This window comes from Synchiropus splendidus, chromosome 3, assembly GCF_027744825.2.
Source record: "Synchiropus splendidus isolate RoL2022-P1 chromosome 3, RoL_Sspl_1.0, whole genome shotgun sequence".
NCBI classification, from domain to species: domain Eukaryota; kingdom Metazoa; phylum Chordata; class Actinopteri; order Syngnathiformes; family Callionymidae; genus Synchiropus; species Synchiropus splendidus.
Genome location: NC_071336.1, coordinates 16385128 through 16403517, shown reverse-complemented (window position 1 = coordinate 16403517; position 18390 = coordinate 16385128). Strand labels below are relative to the sequence as shown.

General features: G+C 41.9%; 1 protein-coding gene across 1 annotated transcript in view; it reads right to left on the bottom strand.

Moving 5' to 3' along the window:
* Positions 1–18390, bottom strand: part of adam19a (ADAM metallopeptidase domain 19a) — a 141628-nt gene that overhangs the window by 99617 nt on the left and 23621 nt on the right. The gene's annotated exons all lie outside the window — the stretch shown is intronic.

Genomic DNA, 18390 nt, shown 5'->3' with positions numbered 1-18390 from the left:
TATGGATCCAGAGATAGCGCCCTGCAGCAGGTAGATGAATTGATGAAATACCACAGTTCTAATGGATCATCCATCACACAGTGTACAAGATATGAGCCTGCGGGAAAGGCAGCACCGCCAATACATTCCCTTTGTATTTTCCTTACAGGCCAGAAACGGTGCCTTTGTTTCTGCTAAGACAAGGTGAACTCATGGAGTGTTGACTGATGACCGATGACAAACTCAAAACCAACCAATCATAACAGCAGACACACACTTTGCAGATGGAAAACGGATGAGGTCTGAGGTTCATTTCTCCGCAGACCTTTTTATAACTTCCCAAGTCATGAGGGACTTGGTGATCCATTGCATTTCCATACATGGATGACCACGGCAGTTCTTAAATATCTAACACCTCATTAACCCTCTGAAGGAACATGGGTGACAACAACGGCGCCGCAGGCTGAGCAGTGACTAGCAGACACTTATCATCACACTGTGCATTTATGAAGCCACTGGTCCAAATATTTGACAATGCAGTCTAGACACATCTAAGAACGAGGCCTGACTACAAAAGATGGATGAACTGAAAGTGAAGTTCTGCACTCGCCCCCCAGCAATTTAAACAAAGGTCTGGCAGCATTTGGTCCCGGGTGGATGACCATAAACATCAGTATCAATAAGCCGTCGCCCTTGGTATAAACTTTCTTCAAGGGCCAATAAAAAAAGAAAAATATTCCCTTAATCGGTAAAAAACCATCCCGCTCCTCACTCTCGAGCTCGACCGGTGTTGAACCACAGACACATGCTGCACACCCATTAATTAAAATGCTGGCCGAGGGGTATTTATAATCAGCTCGAAAGAAGTTTTGGGTATGTTAGCAGTAATTCACTTCGTGATTGCAACCCAGTGTAAATTCAGGCCCCTCGAGGCACACCATGGGCCTGGGGGGGCAGGGGGGTGCGGGACGCTTCCACAACTCAGAAATATAGTTGAGCACTTTTATTGCTATCCTCGGCATTACAAGCTGTATTTACAAGCCAACCAAAGTCTGCAGCAGGGCATGAATCACAGAGCATATGGCGGGTTCTCAGCTGTGGAATGGGTTGAGGGATTCAGGTTACATTGGTCCCTGCAGCCATGTAAAACACTGTGGGCAGTGGTGACTGGAAAGTTTATTGCTTTACTGGCAGTTGTTAACCCTGACAAATAAATACATAGCTGTTCTAAATGAATCTTCGGAGGTAAAAGATTTTTAAAGGTGGTCAGGCGTGACTGGCATTGATACACTGCTGACAGTAGCATTGAAATATTCTGGTGCGACTTTATCCCACTAAAGACGTAAAGACAGATATGTCTCACACATGCACAGAGCACACGTCCTCACAACAGATGCGGCACTTGTGTGTGGACCTCTCAGTGCTAGGGGAAAACCTGCCAAGAAGGTGAAGCAAAGAGACCAGTATTCACACAGGAACAGTGTTGCCATTTCAGTTCTAGTCTTGGTTCTGGTCTTTTGGACGAGTTTTAGTCATGGCTACTTGCAATATTTTTTTGTCTAGTTCAAGGCAACGAAAACTCGTTTTAAAAAATGTTAGTCAATTTTAGCCAGGGAAAAATGATAATAATAATAGTTATGACAAATAAAAGAGGGGACACAATTACTATATTTACCACAGTGTACAAATCAACTATATTAAGACATGAATATCTTTCAAATATACACATGTCAACTTCAGCATTACGTATTTACAGACACATATGAATTAATATAGCATCACATTATGCATTTCAACACATTTTGCCCAAATACAACAAAGTACGTTTGGATTATTGATCATTTCATTATTAACCACGTGCTGGCTGACAACACATTGAACATTGGCCAAATGTATAATAATCTCAACAGTTGAGTTTGTTTTGTTTTTTCATTTGTGCTGACATTTAGACCCATCACCAGATACAGTAACACACTGTTTTCAACCACCAACTGGCGCCGCAGCCATAGTCCATCAGTGAATACCAGTCATCAATGGTGGGCCTGTACAAACAGGGGCGCTTCGTCTGACAGATATTGCAGACTACACAGACAAGGATGTCACACATTTTGAATGTCTGACAGATCATCTATATACATTTTCGTCAGGTCTCATCTTGTCAAAGAAAACTCACTGTCAACAAGGACCCATGTTTAGCTTGTCATATTATCATCATGAAAAAAAGGGTTGTTCCCGAAAACACTGCAGAGGAAGGGAAGGCATTGCAGGTACAAATTATTTGTCTTCAGGTGAGGCAGAACCGTGGCTCCTTGGCCTCCATTTATCATGATCATCCTCCCTGGCCACACCTGTCCTCTTCACGTGCTCCTTTACCACATCCATGAACCTCAGTGTCCCTATGACCCCTTCTCACTCCTAACTAACTTTAACTTCAAACCTCCCCACATACTGTTCCTCAATACTTTATGAATGATCCTTTCTCATCACTCCCAATGAGCACCTGCTCATCTTCAACTGTGCCACTTCAAACAGAGTTACAGTGTCTAAATCATACAACACACAGGTGTCACTACTATTATGAAGCTTCCTTTTCACTCTACCCCAGAGGAGGGCAACGTGCTGCTCAAATGCCTGATGTGGTGCAGGTTTTTGTACCGACCAGTCAAAGACACACAGCATAACCAATGAGGTTTCATCCGTCCCGTGACTCAACTTGCAGTCCGAAGATGTCTCCTCTTGATTGGTTGAAATAAAAACCTGCAGCCACTGAGGCTCTTCCATGCCCTACCTGCTACTCTTCTCTCAAGATCACCACTGTCAGTTGTCTCCAGCCATTCCACCCTGCCTGCACCCTGCTCTTCACCCTGCACCTGTCTTTCATGAGGCTTCTTGTTTACAGACTGGGGGAGGTACAGTGTGAGCAGAATTATCTCTCAGTTCCATAAATGTAGAATCACCATCAGCCTCCAGACACAAACAACATCTTCCACATTGTGACCTAATGGCCGTCATTTTATAGAGAGGCAAGCTGTAACTGTAGGCGGTGAGTTTGGATGGACCTCTGCCATGACATTAACAGAATAATAAATGTGGTGTTACATACGTTCCACAGCTCAAGAGAAAGATTCAGAATGTGTTTTTTGTGTTTATTTTCATCAACAATAAAATGGCAGAAACAGTTGATGAAAGAAAACAGAGATAGCTGATGATTGACAGCAAGTCAGAAAAACAATATCAGCACCACTGAACTGGATTTTCATCGGTTAATTACTAAGCTCAAAATCTAAATGTTATTTTAAGTCTGGTAAGCTTCTCAAATTTTAGTAAAATCACCCTAAAATAGCCCTTCTGCTCCTCTGTCTAATCTTATTTACAATGAGAGTTGCACAGTAGAAGTAGCAATCTCACATTATTTATTAAAGTAAATCTACCTACGAATTAAACTCAGAGTTCTGCGTGTATTATCAAGTGGTTTTCGCAGTACTTTTCTGCTTCCAGTGTTGAGTCAACTGGGGATAAAATCGCGTCCACCTCCAAGAGCATCCCTGGTAAAACCAAGCTCTCCAGACAGGCTCAAGTCAGCCTCCAAAGCCCAGTTTGCCACTGTACATATCTCCGTTTTTTGAGTCAAACTGACTTTGTACCGAGATAGGATCTGTGGGGGGTGAGAGGGGGACCACCTCATTCCTCTTCTCTGCATCTTGTACCTCTACCTCACAAGTACATCACCACCCTCTTCCTTGCTCACACTACAAATCACTACATCATCAGAAAACATCATGGAAAACAAGGGGCTAACAAGTGCTCCCTGAAGAAAGACTTTGCATTGTGCTAGCCACTAAGGAATGAACCGGAATAGGGATTAAACGCCTCAATAATACCAAAGTCACTGTCTCATTCACCGACAGAGTCAAAGGAAAAGTATTTCCTTATATTAATACCTTTTACTGTGGCCACAACAAAAAGCTAGCCACTGTCCAGACTCCTGTCAGTGATTCATGACACACTTTCACATTAAAATCAGACTTTTTTTCACACAATAACTGTGCAGTGAACACAAACAACACTGGCGCACACTGAAATGAAACCACTACTGCAGCATCAATCTCAGTCTAATCCATTTGGTATTGAGAGGCCGACTGTAATTACCTCAGATTCAGTCCTTTAATGAGCGGGTGCATTTACATCACTTTTCCTCACCAGATGGAGAAGAACTTCTCGTCTTCCTCCTATTCACATTCCAGCAGCTCAATGCAGAGCACACAATGCAACAGCCAATCAATTTCCTGACGCACAGCAGGCCGCCTGTCGAGGTTCCTCATCACCTGCTCAACGCGGGCAGGTAATATAAGACATGCGTGAGTTCAGGGGGAGGCATCAATTTGCTCTCGTATTCACTCCATCATTTTTGGCGAAGGCAGCTAACAACAGGTTTGAAAATGACGCTACTAGCACTACAGCTGACTTTCATTCTTGTTTACAATGAATAGCTGTTAGGACTGGTCAATCTAAATACAACGCAGCAGAAAAACATACAGATACACATTATGTCAACATATTCAGTCAAAAACACTCAAATTGTGTCCCATACGTCTTTTCAGTAAAGTGAAAATAGCTGAATTTGGAAGCAGGTCGGAGCCCGTTGGGACCGGCTGGGCAGTTGGCTGACTTCTTGGAAAAGGGATTTGAAAGATCCTCCATCTGCTCATCAAGTTTATTGCCACACAGTCTTAGAGACTTCCTCACCCTGTCAGACTTGGAAAGGTTTTGGCCAAATGTGGTTGTTATCATATTACCATTCTAAAATAGGAGCTGCTGCTTCACACTTTGGCGTTCTGAGTGCAGGTTAACAAGGCGCCTCAACATGATCTTTGACAACGTAGACAAGAAGAACGCGGATTACTGCCACCATCAACAGGTCTGGAATTCAAGTGTCTCCCAGCTGTCATATTGCTTGTCACTCTGTTTAACCCCAGAAAACAAATGTGCAGTCATTCCCAGACAACATCCTGCCATATTTACAGTGCTGCCAGGCCAGTGAGCACAACTAAGCTTCTTCCCCTTCATTCATCGCTAAGGGTTTATTAGAAATTGTCCTATTGAGACTATGGGTGTCACAGTATGCATACTCTGACTGGAGGTGGCAAACAGAAGAGCGACAAATCCTTGATGGCTTAACAGTCCACTTTAAAAGATAGAGTCCTCTTTCATCAACTGAGGGACCATTGATATAAGCAAGTCACACGGCATGAAGAAAACTGCCACCTAAGTGCTGTTGAGAACCCTGAGCAGGATCACGCCATTCATTTTCTGATGTAGCAACGAAACACAACAAAAGAAATTCTAAAGGTTCATAATGAACATAATATATAAACACTTGTTCCTTGCTGTACCAAAGCTTTAAAACTGAAAATCAAAGATCTTGTGTATTGCTACACGGCGACTTGGGGTGCACCGATCACCATTTTTTTGCCTGATGCCGATTTTTGCCAATTGTTTTTAAAATTTTGTTTCTCCTCAACTCAGACATACACTATTTACTTTATTTTAGATCAATTACACAAACCTACGAAATAACAATAATACTGAACAACACTGTGTAAAAACATTTTAGAGCAAATAAATAACAAGCAATGAAGAAGGCAAAGTGCATCATGTTATTTCCTTTTAAATGAACAATGAACAGACCACTAAACATCCCTTGCTCAATACCGGAATGTTGCCTTATAACTTGACAGACTGAACCTCTTTTCATCGATTATATATTCGGGGAATGAGTATCTGCGATCCAGGTGCTACTAGCTGCTGATAGACCATCTACAGTCTTCAACGACAGAACTCGGCTGCTTGTCCAAAACAATGAACCCCATTAACATTGGCATTCGTTCGATAGCCTCTTGGTAGCGCTCAAATTTGGTGCGGTGAGTTGAGTCAGTGGGTGCACACGTTACGAAATGCAACTTGGTTGTCATTTTCCAGTACGGATAAGTATTGCCAAACCACCGCTGGCTGGTTCTGATGTCTGCAGCTACAGGTGCAGTTGGGTGATTTTCCAGAGAAATGCCTGCTTTGTTTTATCATTTTTACATTGTGATGTAAAATTTTACAGAGTAATAACATTTCTCATCATGTATACATATAAATAGCATCTTGTTAAAATAAATGAATGATAAAAAAATACTCATGTTTGTCGATCATAACGACGTCATAAATGTCCATATCGGCAGCAATAAATCAGCCACCTGATCAATCGGTACAGCCCTAGTTCTTCTTAAACAATATTATATTGGGCAAAAACACACCGTACATCATCCATTACTACTTTGATAGTGACATTTGTTTTAAGGATTAAATACTACCCAATACACAACACGCCCTGTTTATCCCAAACAGCATTAACTTCAATTAAAAGTATTGTTACAGGCTCGATATCTAGAACTGTAAAGGATGGTGATCTATCAAGGCTTTTTGTGATGTTGAAATATGATCAAGGAGGAGGTGAACAGATGCACAAGGTAGGTTTAAGTGAGGGAGGCTAAAAGACCATGCAAAACAGTAGTAATTCATTCAGTTCATTCAGTATATCAATTGAATCAGACGCATGGCTCTCATAGGCTGCAACACTGAACCAGCAGGAAACCTGACATCAAGCATTATTTCTTCCACAATGGACTGGAAATACGAAGTTTCTTAATTGCTCTGTCACTCTGAGTCCTGCACCCTGCCAGCATATTTTCTGTGAAAGTACAAAATCACTTGAATCATACATCTAAGAATCCATCAAAACAGGAACCTTAACCTTCGTCTCGTCATGCCGGCATGTTGTTTCTCCCCCTCTTTGTCTTCCTTATCTGAATCATAGCCCTATAGAGCTGTAAGAGAGTTGATGCCTGAAATCTATGATTCTTGCTAACTGTGTAACAACAGTATCTCAACAAAAGACTGCACTTTATGTTGGTGTTCCTGTTTTACTCAACTTTCTCTCCTTTTTTCTTTAGAAAAAAGCCTCAAGTTCATTGTGCTGGCTTACCTTTTTCTAAATGGTAGCAGACTGATCTGTCTTTACCAACAGTTAAAATTGTCTAAAAATAAATCTGATCAAAGCGACCTCCTACTGGAACATTGGTGCTGTCGAGTCTCCCTCTGTAGTTTGCAGTCCAACCCTGCTGTGATCAAAACAATGCTCCTGGGATGCTCTTCTCGACTGCTGTGGTGCTTCTGTAAGTGGCTCTGCTGCCGCCTTCCACCCCTGCACTACAAGATGTTTTTAACCGTCAAACCATTTATGCTCCATTTACACCTTCAGTTCTGAAAACTGAGGCAAAATATGAGTGCGATTGATTTTTCATCAGACAACCTGTCGTCACAGAAGTGTGATCACAGCGGAGAGCGATATTTTCCTCAACAGTTTTCACTCCTGACATGCCGTCGATCTAATAATGAAACCAGTGCGAAGCTCTGTGGTGGAGTTCAGGGTGGGTTACATCTTTTAAGGTTCACACAGACATTATTATCTGGGTGACATGAACAGGAGATGGGAGGGTAAATTTGAGTTGCGTTTGCTAAGGAGTCTGATATCATGTTTAACTCTTCTAAGTAGCAATAAACCAAATGTTAATTCAGGTTTGTACTTTACTCTCCATGGATATTTCTAAATTAGTTTTCGACTGCCTCACTGTTTCCATTTTGGACTAAATGATGAAGCTTATGAGGGTTATGGGCTCCAAACTGCAACAACAAGAGACCACCATATTCTGGTTCTTTAATGTCAATCACCTTCAACATTTGAAAACAAACTCCCGCAGTCACACAACAAGGCAGATGTGGTGAAATCAGAAAACTGGTTGCGATAACGTCCCAGGTTCCCTCAGCTACCATGACAACAGCAACTGACGTGTTCAGGCCAGTTCTTTTATTTCATCTTACAACTTTGAAAAAAAACACCTCAGTATATACACATCTGTTCCTGCAAGAACAACATATAAAGTGGAAAATATGAATCCAAAAGCCACATCAATGAGGCTATCAGAACACATCTTCAGCAGACGGCTGTTCATCTGCTGTCATCACCCAGATCTTTGTATATAGACTGCCTCATTAAAATATCTCGCTGCGATAGTGAGGACTACACCACTATCTTCGAGCCAGCTACTGCGAGATAATGTCCATCTCACCTTGCAAAAACTTGTTTTGTTTGCAGAGGTCAATCCATTAAGTGACATTCTAACTTTTGGTGGCTGCTTTTGTTCGGTATTATTGTCTTCAGAAGGACTCGCCGCCCTATAGACACATAAACAATACACATAATTCCATTAGGTCTGTTCTTGTAGTTTCCATTAGTGGGAGAGCTTTGGGTACTGCAGCCTATTACATGACCAAACTCATTAGGTGATACTTGGAATAACAGTAATGGCCAAGGTTATAAATGTTTATTGGATTTGTGAACTCTGGCCATCTGCACCGGCTCCAGATCCAGAGGCTGACTGTGGCAATCCTGACTGGGGACGAAAATGGACTTATATTAGCTATTAAGCAGGTGTTCCGTGTGTGTGCAGATGTAGTTTTTTTGGCAGAGGCACTTCTTCATAGAATGGAGAAGGAAGCAGATGTACAGATCAACGACTCAGATGTGAATCAGGAAGTAAACATTTGAAGAGGAAACGCTGGAGATAAAGAGAAATAATCTTTCCTTCCTATTTTCATGAACAGATGTCAGAGGCCAAAGTAGATGTCGCAAGCTTGGCGTGGAAAAGAGGTAAACCATGCATCCAGCCTCATTGGAAGTCAACTCGGCTGTTTCTGCATGTTGATGCCCTGTCAATCAGAAGCTCCGGAAACTGGGACGTCTTCCTCCTTTCATCTGCGTCTGCAACGTAGTTGGTCGCTGATGTGTTCACTTGTCTCCTTCCTCCCCAAAATAGACCATCTGGATGCGTTTTTTAATTAGGTCAAAGATCTGATTGTGCGAATGAATAGGTTTTGATTTGTAATAATTCCAGCGAACACAGTCACAGAATGGAAAGAACCAGCGCAGTGTCTGAAGAAGACGCCTGAGGACAGATGTATTCAGTGCCTCTGGCTTCACGTCTCACTCCAACACCCCAGCTTATCGGGAGAACAAAATTATAAATAATTTGCCACTGTATTAAGGCATATGTCCAAGATATACATATGTTGTATGAGACTGAAGTCAAAATGGAAAAATAATGGACTGGCACTCAAAGCACTGCATACATCTGCCAAGGCATTCATTTTCACATTGTGATTTATTTTTTACTTTTTTTAAACCCAGTATTATTGCCCAACATTAATTGTATTGCTATAATTTGCAGCAGGTGGCAGCAGCATCTACAACAAAAGCAGTAGTTGCAGAGAGAGTGCAGCATGTGTGACTACAGAGTATCGAGACTGCCACCCTCCTGAATTTTGCCGTGAGCCAGCACCACGTTTACTCTTTCAAAAAAAGGCAACGTTATCACTGCTGCATTGGCTGGTCATGTGACCATCGGTGCAGCAATAGGATTTCATAGAAATGTTTGGGATGTTTGTAAATCCAAATTAACATGACAAACTCCACCAAAATGTGAGGCACGAGACAGTAATGGTTTGTAATGGTGCGGGAAGTTTAAAAACTCAGTTTAAAATGCTCATTTTAACATTGATATTGTTCTTTTCAAATGGTAAACATTGTATCAAATTGTCGCTGCTCCAGTCAAGTGTGAAGTCTTCCAATGCTGAACCATCCAGACTGTTGTTCACTGTCATATTTGGCTCTACAGAAAAGCGCCACGTCGCCAACCGGGACGACTTTCCCTGGCAGTATTTGTAAAACCTAAAAACAAAAGAGTCTGCTATTCCTGACACGAGCAGCATTATTTCTATAAGCTGCTGCTTTGAAGCGTTTGTTTGGGTGTTTTTTTTTTTTTTGCAACCGTTAATCCCCTCTCTCCAAACATTCGCCTGTGCTCCTTCACTCCCACGCAGCTTTTACACGTCAAATTAAGACTTCCGACGTGGATTTGCGGTTAGAAATGACTCCTTCAATTCTGTTTGTTTCTTTAAGAATGTAAAGCTCGGTACAATGTTTGGATTAAACGGATGAAAGCTGATGCAAACACAATGTGGGCACACAAATTCATCTCCTGGTAACCCCACAGCCTGACCTCACATGATACGGAGAGAGGGAAAGAGGGAGAGCGATGATAAAAGCTCGCTGCCACTCCATTGCTCTCGTCTCTTCTATATTAAAACTCCTACACACCTGGATGTAAGCACAGGGTTTGTTTGCAGGGACGACGCACTGCTTCTGTTTGATTTGCAGAAAGTGAAAGTTGTCGGAAGCAATGTACTGCAAATGTATATTTAGGAAAGGAGACGTGTAGTCAGAAGGTAAAATAGGGATTCGATATTTTGAAGTTTTACAGTGTAAGGATCACTTTGTGCTCAAACTGCTGCAAAAGCCTTTATTTCAATATCAATTGATTCTCACTTACTAGGGAGCGCAGCAGACAGACAATTTATAACCCTTACTTAAACGTCAAGGTAAGGATTAGAACATTTGCTGCTGCCTGCATGAATGGGAGCAGGAGGTTGACGGAGCAATGTTACAGGGTTGACAATGTGGAGTGACAGCCAGAGTGTTGGTTCAATTTGAGCCTAAAGCAACCATTGGAGTGAGCCGGTATTCTTTCTGTACATGGTTCTTTACGTCTTGCCCATGCTCGCATGGGTTTCTTCTGGGCTTTCCAGTTTACTCCTAAAAACACAGAGGTGTATTGAAGACTCTACATTGACCGTAGTTGTGAGTGTGAGCACGTCATATATAGATTTATGCAGTTGTGAGTGTTTTAACTCGGGCTGTTAAAATTTATTTTGAATTTAGATAGAAAAAGTGTGATGAATTTGCAATTAATCTCGAGTTAACCAAGGCATTGCTGTTTCTCAGTTTCAAAATTTGTAATAGATTGACAGACCTAGTTAAAGGCTGTGTCCCATTTCTCACCCTAACACTGGTTTTTGACTCTTAACACTCGTTTTTTTCGCGTGTTCACGTGCAACTGTAGTGGGTCCCAAGACTGAGAGCACCACTTGAAATGATCCCTTCAAACCGTGGGCGCTCCAGATCTGACTTGAAATGACGTGGGAATATGAAGTGTGGGTAGATTTCCAGGATACCATAGTGCTTTATTTAAAAACAATGTTGGATAGGACAACAGGGACATTTTAGTAACTAAATGTCTAAAATGACTACTCGTATCACACGTTAGCGACCCAAATGGTCCACCGTGCCATGAACAACATGAAACAATGCAACATGTATGTACAACAGTATGTTTTTATTTCGTCTTAACAAACAACAGTCAGCTAGCATCCAGGCTAACGTTAACACCGTCATACCTCTGTCAGATCTATCACCGCAACATAGCGGCAAGGCTGACCGCCCATTTCTTCTCCGTTGGTTCACCAAACCAAGCAGGATTATCGAGAGATTCTATGCAAGAGGTTGCAAAAACGTTGTAGCTGGCATTTACAAATTGTCTCCAACACTCGATATGCAGGAAAACAAAACACAGCACGGCAGCCAATGACACGACATCTTTACGCATGACGTCATGAAGTGTTGTCCCAATTCTTAGGGCACTTCATAGTGGAGGGCAATCAAAACCAACTGCTAGTGTTAAGTGCTAGTGTGAGGGTGAGAAATGGGACACAGCCTAAACTAAGGATGCTCCGATCAGGATTTTGTTATTTCGTGTCTCGTTTCCTTTCCCTTGTTTCCCTCCAGCTTCATGGCAGCGCACCTGGAGCTCGTCTGACGATCAAGCCTTCACTGATTTAAAGACCTGGGTCCCAGTCTGCGCTGCCTGATGGTTGTTTTTGCGTCCTCAAGGTAATACTCTTTCGACCCTCGCTCCTCTCGTGTTTCTGATTATTCTAAATTCTGTGCGCGCTTCATTTCCTTTTCAGCCGCCTCCTTAGTTCTCATTCTTCCTCGCTCCGCTTCTGTTTTTTCTCTCCTTTCCATTCATATAATCTGCCCGCGTGTGAGCATTTTGAGGTCTCATTTTTAAATGTATTGCATATAGTAGTTTTATCCTCCACGTAGCGGTTTAAGTGTGTTTGTGTTCTCCACGTTATATAAGCTTGATTCTAATTCGGCTCGCTTTTGTTCCAGATTCTTCCCCAGTCCCTAAGTGTAGTTTCCGGTTCGTGTTTTGGTTCCGGCGCCTTCCGTTCCTCGTCATTGTCTGTGTCTGTACTCGTCATTGTTATTAAATTTCTTAATTTGACCTCGTCTGCGCACCTTCTGTCAGCCTGCAATTAACTGCACCTGGGTCCACTCTTCGGCAATCATGACACATGATGTGAAAGCATGAACCATTAAATCATTTTAATTCAGACATGTTTTAATATACCTCTTCAAGAAGGCAAAAAATAGGGGGAAAAAAAACTTAACTTTAGCGAGTCTCTTGAGACTTTGCTATGTCCGTGAAATATTTACATACTGACCGCTAGTAGCAGGACTCTGAGACAGAGCACTGCATTTATAAAAGTTTCCACGTTTTTAAAATTTTCAGATTCAGGTGGTTGACGAACGCCGGACCCGACTCCAAATCGGAGACAGATCCAGTCGTTTCCGTCTCCACATAAATGACACCTAAGAGAGGCCGCTCATCTTGCTCTGTGAAATGAATGATTATTTCTTGGGCAATTAGCTTAGCTTTCCAAATGTCATGCTCGGACCGGTGGGTGTTGCTAAGCGTCAGCTACGCTAAGAGCCTTCTGTTAAGGAGCCAGCGGTCTCACTTTCATGAGCCTGGAAAACTCTGTGCTCCGTCAAGTGCTGTTGTTTTAAATGGCATATTTCATTTTAACGTGCTTCCCTGCACAACATTTTCCCGTGCATGTGCAGCAGGATCAAAACTTAATGACAGGTTGAAAGAATCTTCACGGCAGACTGCTGCTTCACGGCTGCTGCTAAGTGCACAGCGAGCAAGGAGGAGCGGACGCATCACAACCAGCGGGGCTTCATCAGAGCGCCAGCTGTCTCACGTGATCAGTTGTTGTGATCGGCAATGACTCCGATCGATCAGAGCATTCCTAGCCTAAACACATGCGCAATTAAGTGCATGTAGCTAATTTGTAGACCACGGTGATGGAGGTTACACATCGATACAGTAAACCATTACAGATTTTTTTTTAATTCACTATTTTTTCCATTTTTTTCTGCATGCATTATAGGAAAACAATAATTACAAATGAAAGATAGCTCAGAATGCTTTTGTTTTCTATTGTACCAAAACAACAAATGTGACTCCTATTTCCCTGCTGGAATTAAAGCATCAGCTGCTACCACCTCATGTTGCTTCTGAATTAAACGACATTCCTTCCTCCAGCCCGCTTCAACTTTTTCCACGAAAACCTTTGTACATATGGGGCAACTTAATTGACATACTTCTGCCACCTTCGCACATATCTTGGATCCATACTTTTCAGTAAGTTTATAAACCCTGTCTTTCCAAGGCCCTTTCTTCTCATATGTGGTTCCTTGGGTGAATGATTCCGCCACAGTAAGCTGCTTTTTAGAGGGAGTTTTTAAGGTAAAGTGAACTAGTTCCCCCCGCGTAAAGAGTGACATTTCTCCGATACCAATATATTTCTGTTGTGTAACGTATTCCGTCAATGTTACATTGGGAACATCCTACAGGGTCTACCAACCCTATGATATTTATTTCCCAGGTTCCACTTGAGAGTCCTCGGTGATTTGCAATTTGTTCCGGTGAAAGATGAAACAACACTGGGGTACTGAAACAGCCGAGTAGTAAATTCTACCTTGGGAACAGATCCAGCTTGACGTGAAAAGACTTGACTTAGTTGAAAAACACAAAGACAGACGTACAACCTTCCATCAGGATGTATTGATCTCACATGAAACACAAATCTAAGTCTACAGGCATGAGAAGGTGGGCTTGGCAGGAACACTGCCATCAGCCTTTTTTTGCTGACTCTGCTTCACTAACAGTGAGGAAACGTCAGGTGCACACAAAGACAAAAGGGACAAAGCAGAGCAGGAGTGAGCCATTCATGAATAAACAAACATCAGAAGGAAAAAGAAAACCCCTTGATGTGAAAATCCTGAGTGTCATTTTCAGTGCGTGAAGAAACAAAGTCTTTTTGATGAATAGCTCTGGACAATTGTTATTTCGGTCTATCAACAAATAACACCAAACCATACTACACCATAGTTGCTGCAAAAGAAGTATAACCGCAATGAAATTCATGCTTAAAAAATGGCAAGGGGCCACATGAAGATGAAATTTATTTTCTGAGATTGGTGGTGATTTCAGATAAATAGGGAGACTGCTATCATCTCCAATCGTCCCACAAACCATTAAAAAGGCAACTGGAAGTCTCTGTTCCACCTACTCTGATTAAGAAACAAGGGACCAGTCAAATATAATTCGGATGATTAGAATCTGGAAAACATATGTGGGGTTTGGATTTCTGTCCGTTGAAAATGTATTTGAGTAAGGCAACAGTGGACCACCTCCCTCCAAATCCTGCTGAGGAGAATGTCAGACCCATCACTGGCTCACCCGCAAGGTAATCTCATCACTAAGGAGCAGCAGAGGGGAGATGAGAGGGTGGGAGGGAGCCGCTTTCTGAAGAGTCGAAGAGAGAGGCAGGATGATATGAGGAGAATTAAAACCCAGGGCAGAGGACAAGGCCATGGTGAGAGTTTGAACTTTACTGTCAGAGAGGTAGAGAGCTGAGATGCAGGGGAGTTGCCATCAAAAAGAATGTTGAAGACCGCCTCCCCACAGTCTGGTGTGAGGAAACAAAGGGAGCAGGGTGAAAATGGACCAGAGACCTTTGAAGATTGCTGAGCATCTGAGGGAAAAAGGTCTAAATACTGGTCAACTTTAATAAGCAGTGCATGACTAGTGTTTCCCAACTAGGCATGCACCGCATTGAAGATTTGTGACCAAAGCCGAAGCTTAATAAAATTAAAAATCCTTGGCCGATAACTCAATAATACCGTATACCGAAAATCTAATGTATCTAATATTTTTTTTTCCTTTCTTATTTTTTAAAATATTGTATAAGTAGTCGAGAACACGTTTCCAAGCATGTTTGTCAAAGAAAGTCAATGTTTAGATGATTTAATTTTTTGATATGTTTTATACTTCAGACTTTGCTTTTTAACAGTTTAAAAAAACAAAACTCGTATTCATACAATGGTAACCAATCAAAGCAACCGACTTTGTGGTATTGGTTTTTACTGGCATTGCAGTGACCGTCGCCCATGTACAAGAAAGACTTACTGAGGAATGTTACTCAAATAATGATATGGATGGAAAAAAAAAGTCAAAGTAACTTTGTGTGTAATGGACTAAGTACTCAGTATCAGTGTGTACTCAAATGCAAGTGCTCTTGCACCATTTGTTTTGGGAAAAAATTATTGGTATTGGTGCATCCCTGAGTCATTGTCTACATTGTCTAGCACATGTAGACAATATGCTAGACTTCCAACTTATTCCAAGAATCATTGTACATGAAAAAAAGCATCATCTAATCGAATGAAATCTAATCTGCAACTGAACAGTTCCTAAAAGGGGAAAAGTCATTTCCCAAAGAATCCAAAAATCTACCTTTTCCTTTGTACTGGAATAATGTCAGCACACAACAGCACAAACGTCACTTTGATGTATGTATGACACGTTACCTTTGTACTGTGGTGTCATGTATTATCAGACAGGGAGCAGTGGCCACCTTGGAGTTGTTTCGATTAGATTAGATTCTCTTTATTGTTTTAGCCGAGGCTGTGTGGATTCATTCCAGAATGTGCTTCGTAAGAGCCGCACTGGCACCAGTTTATCAGCTGGTGGGGAAACCCAGCCCCAGTGGCATCTTTAATCTGTTTCCTGTACGTTATTAATAGTGATGTCGTGTGTTTATCCACCCGCAGCCTCGGCGCCGTCTCCAGCGGCCGGCAAACGAAGCAAAGAAAAAACATCAATCTTGTCTGTGTGATGTCGGCATTAAATTCCAACTTTTCCCGGGTCCAGCTTTACAAGCGCTTCACCTGCAGGTTTGCTCTGTACCCTGCTCAGTGCTTTTTCATTACGGGACGTGTGTGAAGTCGTGTTTGAAACTCGTGCAGTAGGTACTCATAATCGTGCTGACTTAATATGATTTATTCACTCATTGTAAGCGCTAAATGATCAACATTTAAATTATCTGAATAATCACGGCTCTATTTTTTTCATCCCAGTCATAATTATGTTTTTGCAAACATTGTGTAAATTATCGATAACCAGTTCCTTTTAAGAGGCTGCATATAAACCAAGGGGGAGGGATTAGGGAGCATGAACACCTCAGCTAAAACAGTGCTGTATCCGTCACCTAGGCATTACTACAGTACAGTCCTTTTTTACATTGGTGAACACCTCGACGACATCTCATCTGCTTTATGTAGGACTCCACTCTCTTTTCATCCACACAACGTCTTCCTCATCAACAACTCTTCATCTTCGCAGTGGTCAGCAAACCAGTGAAGTCACCCTCCATCATCTCAAGCATGTTAATGCAGAAACAGACGTTGAGGTTTCATTTTTCACTGTTTACATACCTCTGCCGCTCTCCTACCAGCTGCTTTACCTCATGACTATGGATGCTGTAGCACACTGGTTTATCACTTCAACAGTGGCATTTGAACGTCAGCCTGGCCATGAATTACTTGCTGCTGTTACACTTCTCAGCGGGGGCCCCGCTTCGCCATTATTGTCAACATTAAAATGCGCATGAGGTGTTCAGGCACCTTCAGCAATAAGCGTCAATTACACGTTGTCTGTTGTGAGGATAGCTAGTCTGTTCCTGTCAGCGACTCCTCAGGCCTGTGCTGACCAACACCCAACACTCACTCTGAAGCACATGCTCTTCAGTAAAAGCACAAAGCTATGGTCATTTAAAATGCATTTGTGGTCGCCACTAGTGATATTCACACCACGCTAGCAAAATTACAAAATGCGATCAATTTTATTGAAATGACAGAGAAATAATATGAAGCAGAGCCACCTATTGTTTTAGTGCCATTTGAGTTCAATCAAAACGAGGCAGACCCCAGAGAGTTGTAAGTGCAGAACAATTATCTTAACTGTCAGATGTTGATATCATCCACAATGACAGGCCTCACAGTTTCAAAAAGTCAGCTACTTGTGTTTTCAGGACACGCTTCCACTCTAGTCTCTTTTGGGAATGTGGAGTACAGAAGACTCATGAAAGTATGACACATAATTGCACCCTAGATTCCATAAATGCTCTATTTGTTCATCTGTATTTGACTACAGTTTAAATAAAAGACTGTTGACAATAAAATCTTTCTTTCAAATTTGTTGTGATTCCAGTTTCAATGGTTCCATGCCACCAAGCAGCTGCAGACACCAGTAACAACACTCCTCCAAACACCCCTATCTCCATGCGTTGTGGTGTTTGCCCATTAAAGGCATTATTATTGCTACTGCTCCTACTTTTAACACCTGAATAAAACATGGACTTGAGGTAAATGTGTACCAAGGACTCATTACTAAAAACCCCGTAGCGCATGCTAACTGCAGTTTGCCACACCCCAGGACAGAGCTTCTCAGTATTGTTCCTCTGAGGTTGCAGACACTGGAATAACATGTGCGTAGAACTGTGGTGAAATTAGTTAGATGTTGGTTATTTAAGCTACATGAAGCTGTTTTCTTCTGCTGCGTCTGGGCTGAGGTCTTTACATGACACATGCCTGGAATCACTGAAACAATTCACCCCCAATAGTTTGCTGTATTTATGAGGACTCAATCATACTCTAAAATATATTTACAGAATAAACCATGATGAGATTGTAATGACTGTGCATTAATTTTTTTTAAATCAATTAACACTGAAAATATCACATACATTTCTCACTGTTCTTCTTATATTGGGATTTCTCTCACCATAGCTTGATGTAAAGACCGCATTTCCATCTCGGACAACATTGTATAAGTGCCAATATAAAATGCATTCGCTTTAAAAACTGCACTGAGACGTTCCAGCTCTAACACCTGGCTGGCACGACGACAGCGCAGGGATGTTTTCTTTGCCTACAGCACCAACAATCACTCTGCCAACACGACAGTTAAGCCAACCATGAAAATCTGTACAGCAAATGGCCGAGCCATCTTTCCACAATTATCAGGACGAACCAGTGAACCCCCATGTCTCCAAAAACAGGTGCACTCCTGATATGAAAATCTGCAGCGCGCTGAACTACACAACAAGCTCAGGTGCTTATTAAATTGTCTGGATAAGAACTGTAGCTTACTTTCATAAAACCAACAGAAGGGTGAGATTGATATTGTGAAGTGGGGAAAAAATCCATATCAG